This window comes from Alligator sinensis, unplaced genomic scaffold (genome assembly GCF_000455745.1).
Source record: "Alligator sinensis unplaced genomic scaffold, ASM45574v1 scaffold223_1, whole genome shotgun sequence".
In the NCBI taxonomy this organism is placed as follows: Eukaryota; Metazoa; Chordata; order Crocodylia; family Alligatoridae; genus Alligator; species Alligator sinensis.
The window spans coordinates 217,145-224,874 of NW_005841936.1; positions in this window are offsets into that span (position 1 = coordinate 217,145).

Here is a 7,730-nt window from a genome sequence, read left to right on the forward strand (position 1 = left end):
TGGGGGTGGGTTGGGGTGGGGTGGGGGGGGAGATGGGAAGAGACAAATCTTAGATTGGGGTCTTCAATTTTTAAATCAGCCTACATGTGCAAAACTTCTGTTTTGTTATGGATATAAAGCAGTTTCTGATCACTTATACCTGTAAAGCTAGGGACAGAAGTTGCACATAAACCAGTTTAACTGATCAGAAACTGGTTTAAACCTGTAACAGAACAGAAGCTCAGTGCACATAAACCAGGCTCAAAATGGCTTAAACTGGTTTAAGATCAACCTGGTTGAATGTAGTATCAGACTTAGGTCAAACCAGTTTATGAAACTTCTGTCCCAGACCCCTTCCTGGTTCAAGTTAAATCAGAGTCCACCAGCATCCCAGCATGCTTTCCAGCCCTGGAATGGGCTGTGCTATCTGCGCCAGAGAGCAGGGCTGGGCCCCATCCCTCTGCTTCCTAGCTGGAGCAGTGAGGACTGGGTGACAAGGGAGTGGGAGGGGGGGCAAGCCTGTCTGGGGGTGCAGCCCAGTTTGCATGGGGGCTGATCCCCTCCCCAGCAAACTCCAGCTGGGGGCTGGGGCTAGGGAGCAGGGTTAAACACCCTTTCTCCCACTCAAGCTTACTGCTGGCTGCAACTGTGGACTACAAATCCCAGAGGCATCTGGAAGCAGGAAGAGGAAGTGATAAGTAACCCTGCAGAGTCTTGCTATTGTGATTGTGGACTACAAATCACAGAGACCTTGGAGGCAGCAGGAAGAGGGAGTAAATGTACAGTTCATACTGGTTACATGCCAGAGAGCCATCCCCCTCCCCGTCCCAGCTTCTGGCTTGAGCCACTGCCGGCATGTGGCTACATTTCCTGAATCAAAGGTAAATCAAATCTATTTGCTTCTGTTTCAATTTAATCTGTGCAGTTTAGACTAAGCTGCAAAGACTGAATAAATTCAGCCTTGGGCTTTTGGACTGTCTTTACTTAGCCTAAATGTGTAATATCTGTACCTGACCCCAGTCTACCCTTGTACAACATTGCTGCTTGTTATGTACCTGACTCAGGGGCCCTTATCTGTTTGTTGTTCCCTCAGTAGAAATGGTTATAGTGGCAAATGGGTTTTCCTGGAGCCAGTGCTTGCCGCACCAGTGCTCTCTGAAGCAGGTTATTTCAGATGGTGGGCTGCAGAGTCATTTGGGGAATGTGTTGTATAAATGAACACATCTCCTCCAAATACAGAGTACATTTCAAAGACTCCCTCCTGATATTCAGATATTTCATGGGATTGGCTCAAGGTGCCAGGAGCTTGCCTCATTCCCCTAGTACAACTGTGTGCCATCAAACAAAAAAACTGTCAGTCAGTAAGAGATGTTCATGAATGTGGAGGACAAAACTTTTACAACAGTTGGACCTAGATGTGATTCAGTCCCTTGAGAGCACAAATGACTATTAACCTTCACACTTACAGCAGCTGATATTCTCATTTACTGGGCACAAAGCCTATCATGTTAACAAGGAACATGTGCAGTCCACACCAGCCTCTCAGTGATTTTAAGGAAGTGATGGGGGTCTATGGCTACTTTCTCTGTTCCCAGTCTGTCTCAGGGGTTTGTGGTTAGTTCTGTTCCTACTGCTGGAATCCTACAGAACCAACAGTGATTCTACTATTTGTTTATCAGCAGAATGGCTTGCCTAGAGATTGCAGCCTTTCAAGTGGCATGGACATTATCACATTCATAGTTTCATAGTTCATAGATGTTAGGGTTGGAAGGGACCTCAACAGATCATCGAGTCTGACACCCTGCCTAGGCAGGAAAGAGGGCTGGGGTCAGGTGACCCAGCCAGATCACTATCCAGAGTTAGAGGCTGGAAGGAACCTTACAGATCATCGGGTTCAGCCTCCCTGCACGTGGGCAGAAAAGACTACTGGGTTCAAATGATCCCAGCAAGATGGGCTTCAAGACATTTTTTGAAGATCGCCAGAGTGGATGACTGTACCACTTCTGGGGGAAGCCTGTGCCAAACCCTTGGCACTCGACTTGTAAAGACGTTTTTCCTTATGTCTAGCCTGAAGTGATCTTCAATAAGCTTGTGCCCATTATTTCTTGTCCTTCCCTGGGGAGCCTTGGGGAGTAGCTGCTCCCCCAAATCCTGATGTACACCCCTGATATACTTATAGGCTGCAACCAAGTTCCCCCTGAGTCTTCTCTTCTCCAGGCTGAGCAATCCCAAGTCCCTCAGCCTCTCCTCATATGTCTTGATCTCCAGGCCTCTAATCATGCATGTGGCCTTCCTTCTTGAAGTGTGGTGCCCAGAAGTGGATGCAGTACTTCAGTTGTAGTCTCACCAAAGCTGAGTAAAGCGGGAGGATGACATCCTTTGCCTTGCTTGAGATGCTTCAGTGGATGCATGTCAGTGTTTAGTTAGCTCTGCCAGCTACGGCATTGCATTGGTGGCTCATGTTCATTTTGTTGTCAGTCATGACACCCAAATCTCGTTCAGTTATGGTGCTGGCAAGCAGAGCACTGCTGAGCCTGTAAGTGTGTTGTGGGTTATTTCTCCCCAGATGAAGCACTTTACATTTCTCTGTATTAAATGACATCAGGTTGAGGTCTGCCCACTTCACAAGCCTGTCCAGGTCAGTCTGTATTGCCAGCCTGTCTTCAAGCATGACAATGCTCCTCCATAGCTTGGTGTCATCAGTGAACTTTGCCAGTTTGCTTGTAATACCTGAATCCAAATCGTTAATAAACATGTTGAAGAAAACTGGTCCAAGTACTTACCCTTGAAGAATGCCAGTGGTCATCTGCATAGATTTCATAGATTTATTTCATAGACATTTGGGCTGGAAAGGACCCTGGAGGATCATCGAGTCCAGCCCCCTGCCCCATTGGCAGGAAGTCAGCAGAGATCATAGGATCTCGGCAAGATAAGCATCCAAATGTGTCTTGAAGACATTCAAAGTGGGTGCTTGAACCACCTCTGGTGGCACTCTATTCCAAACCTTGGGGGCTCGGACAGTAAAGAATTTCTTCCTATGTCCAGCCTGAATCGGTCACAGCGGAGTTTGTGACCGTTTGATCTTGTCATCCCTTGGGGCGCTCTGATGAATAGACGTTCCTCCAGATCCTGATGAGCACCCCGATAAACTTATAGGTGGCCACCAGGTCACCCCTGAGCCTGTGCTTTTCTAGGATGAAGAGCCCCATGGCTCTCAGCCTTTCATCATAAGGTCTGTTTTCCTGACCTCTGATCGTGCACGTGGCTCTCCTCTGCACTCTCTCAAGTTTATCCACATCCTTTTTGAATTGCAGAGCCCAAAACTGGACGCAGTACCCCAGCTGCGGCCTCACCAAGGCCGAGTACAACGGGAGAATGACTCTTCTGCCATGACGACTCAGTTCCATCAATCAGTACCCTTTTGGTCCTACCATGGAGCCAGTTATTTAGCCACTGGATCACGAAGTAGTCAAGGCTGTGTTTTCCCAATTTGACCATGAGGACATCATGGGTGACCAGGTCAAAGACCTTTTTGAAGTCCAAATATATGACATCAACCTCACTTCCTCTATCCAGGTGGAGAGTAACCTGATTGTAGAATTGGGTCCAGCTGACTTATATTTAGCCTTTGTAGGTGTTCCCCCACAAGATCTACATCAACTATGGGAGGGAGGTCACCCCCACCACGGTCATCCTATATCCTGTCAAACAGGCTAATACCCTTGGACTAGTGGAATACTGACATGAAGTACAGGAAACCCTTGATATTCACGGGTTCAGCATTCATGGTTTCAAATATTTGTGTATGCCGAACCCGCATTTTAAATACACTTTAACACTTACTGGAGCTCCTTGGGAGCTCCACGCTTGCTGTCACTGGGCTCCCGCTGCTGGTGCCAGGCTCCCATCACCACCGGAACCAGGCCCCTCCCACAGCTGCTGGGGGCACTGCATTCATTAATGCAGACTGTGTTCATGAATGCAGTGCCCTATTCATGGATTTTGCCATTTGCAGGGATCACAGGAATGTATCTCCTGCAAATGGTGAGGGTTGCCTGTATTCATTCAGGAGTTCAGGAGTTCCCTTTCTTTATGCCAACTTTCCTATTTTAACACATTCTATTTAGGGCCATCCTTAAAGACCATGAGAAACTTCAGCCTGTAGAGAATGTGGTTGCCTGCCACCTGTACCTCTTAATCAGGGCATGCTGTTGTAACCATATAAGCAAATATATTCTATGCTGCGTACCATTTCCCAGTCTAAGTTTAGGGGGAAAATAATTTTCATTACTATTAACATGTTCTGGAAACTGGTTCCCAATCAGTGACATTTTGAAACAGTTCAATAGTTATTTCTGTCCACACCCAGAATTCTCCTCTTCTCCATCACAGCAAGGTCATTTAACCAATAAATGTTGCCTGCCTCTAAGACTAAATGCCAAGAAACAAGCATCAGGACATTTTTCCTAAGGGGTCCTTAGCAATGGATGCCATTTCATCTCATAACCTTCCAAAACTTAAAATGTCTGTTTTTACCTGTCCTTATCACTGGACCTTTTCTTTTCTTCTTTTACTTTGGACCTTTATTTGTTTGTTTTTAACTCTGATCCTTCACCAAGTGGGCATTTTAGAAGGAGAATTTTGTTTGATTTATGTTGGCTATTGGCAGCTAGTGGTTATTTCTGTAATGAAACCAGATATCACAGTGATGAGTTCAGTTAAAATAACAAACACTAGAAGATCTCATTTCTCTATTAAAACTATTATTAATCATTATTATTGGTCAAATGTTGACAATAGGTTGCATTCAGATACAGTGTGTACTATGAGCTATGCTCTCATCTTTATTACTGTCTTAGGAATCTTTTGTTTATTATTTTTAAATCAGTCTTAAATTGTTCAGTATGGCTCTTTATACCTAAAAAATTAGCTTTTGCCATTCACCCTAAAATATGTTGCTCAATCTGTAATTGAGTTTAGTGAGACATTCAAAGTTAATTAAGGAAAGTAATGAATCAATTGTTCTTCTTCACCAACAAGGACACTGTAACTGGTAATTGTGATTCATTCATCATTTAACCTATGCTTCTGTTGTCTACAAAAATGGTAACTTTATTTCTGAAAAGATTTTAAATCTTTCTTTTTAAGCATCAGCTGACAGGAAAATCCAAGTACCTCCCTTCCAAAATGATACACTAGCACCAATTTGAGACTATCACATCTCATTTGGGACAGTTATTTGGAATCAGAGGAATGTTTCACAAAACCTTGCTTCATTCAGAAATATCTACCATGTTGTTTAGTTTGGAGTTCTCCAGTTATTACTCTCCAGCAGTCAGACAAATGCATACAACTGAACTGGAAGTAAAATTGCCTCTTGACTCCAACTACTGAAGCCACAGGTGAAAACACAGGAAATTCATGATGCAGACGCTTGTGTTGGGAGAATTCTCTGTTCTAATTTGGGAACTGACAGTAACCCCTTGCGATGACAAGCTCTAAATTTTAAAGATCAAGTTTTTCCAAAAATGACCAGTGCTTTTGGTTGCCTCAGCTTTGATGTGCTCACCATGACATACCTTCAAAGGTATTTTGTCCAACATGACATATGCTAAAGAAGGCTGATTTTTCAGAGTAAATTAGCACTTTCTACATAACAAGCCCAGATAAATTATCATGAGTTAGAAACCAAGGCTTAGAGCCAACAGCTAGAAAGCAAAATTACCACAGAACCTAGAATTACCAGTCACCTTTTGAAAATGTAGCCCAGAATATTTTAAGCAGAATTTGAAGAGTTGGAACACCACATAACTAGATTTGGTTGTCAAAATGGCATTTTCTTTTCCTTTTTTTACTTCTTTAAACACAAAGTCCTCAAAATTTTGTTTTGTTTCTCTTGGTTTGAGGCCAACAAGTATTGTATTTTTTTTCTGTTGTTAAAAGACATTAACAATTGAAGACAGAGAAAAGAGCAGATGGACTTTTTTTCATTAAAAAAAATAGGCAAATTAGGAAACAGGGTAACTAGTTATCAAACTTTTTAGGTTGCATGTAGCCTATGCTTGAACTGTGCAAACTTGAAATGTGATTTTTTTTTTTCCACCATAATCCTGAAAGAACTTCGATATTATTTTGGGAATTCCTTACAAATTAAGAACAGTACATGGAATGACTGGTACAAAGTGCATGCATGATACAGAATACGTTCCACTAAAATAATAATAAACATGTTAACAGCTTCTGCCTTGATATTTGAAGTTTTGATATATAGTGAGCTCTAAGGAAGAGGGAAGTTTCCAAATAAAAGCATCATTATTACACATTTTGCTCACATTTGGCAGTTTAAAGTAAGCTCAGAAACAGAACTTTGATTTACAGTCGACAATTTCAACAAATGACCCTTGGTGGAAAGGGCCTGCTTTTTCAGCTGGCTCTGTTGTTGAAGTTTAGAGAAACAGCTCATCTGTCTCTATTTCAGGCATCTGGCAGATGGAGAACTGCTTCAGCATTCTCCATTGCACTAAATGTTTTCAGATGATTTCTACATTCTGGAGCATCTGCCTGTTATCTTACTTGGGGTGATTCCCCTTCCTCCTCCTATTGCCTGTGATTTTTAAATTTTTTTTTTAACAAACCCGTTTCATGCTCCTTTGTAAGGTTTCATCTGTTTTAAAGGAAGACATAGGAATGTTTAAAAACCTGTATGAAGCATACAAAGCTTGTGAATACCTATGAGATGCAGAGAAGCTGAAAAGAATCTTTTCAAAGATGTGCAAGCTGTGCAAAGCTGGAGTTAAATGATTGGGATAAGTCACAGGTCTAATGTGCTCTGGAAATTAACCATGAACAAAAGGTGACAGTTGCTTCCATAGCATTTTCAAGATGTTTTCTTCTGCGCATTCCTTGCACATACTGTACAGCATACAATACATTATCTATTCCCCTTCTCCCCCTCCTCAAATCTCCTACCTCAGATGAGGTTGAAATATACTGAGCCTTTGAAAAATAGCTTGCTGTGATTGACACGACATAATTCTATGTTACCTATTCATATCTTGTTCTAAGAACTGTATGCTAATTGGCAGTGCATCTTGCATAGAGGGAATTATTTCTTTTTGGCATATCTGCTTAGATTTTAGTAGTTATTTAATATGCATTGAAATTCAATCCTTTTATCCTGCGTAGCTTGAAAAAGCAGACTTTTCTTTTTCTTTTTCTTAAGAGGAAGTGGACCAAATGTGGAGCTAGTATTGCAGAGACATAAGAGTCACTACCAATGTATCTACTATGCACAGGGTGAACCAGTATAGATATCCAAGGTATCTCTATCATATGAGGTGTTGTATACCACAGGAGCAATGGAGGTCAGACAGGGCGCATTTACACATTGTCCATTGCCATAGTGACTCGCTATGTTGCCATATGGAGCACTACAGTAATGTAGTAATCACATGACTTTACACATAATCGGCAGCTACTTTGCTGTAGTTGTGCACTCCCCCATTTTAGTGTGCCGCTACAGCAAAGTAGTCGCAAAATTTAACTGTGCACTGCTCCGTACTTTACTATTTCCAAAAGGAAGTACTTAAGCACAGCGCCGTAGCAATGTCACTATATGGTGATGTGTGGATGAGCCCACACATAACTAAATTACACCCATATGGGATTCAGATCTACCAAGATTGCTTCTAGGTAGACTTAGATATGGGGTGGACATCAATCCAGTTTGATGGCTGCCTAAAATCAGGGAA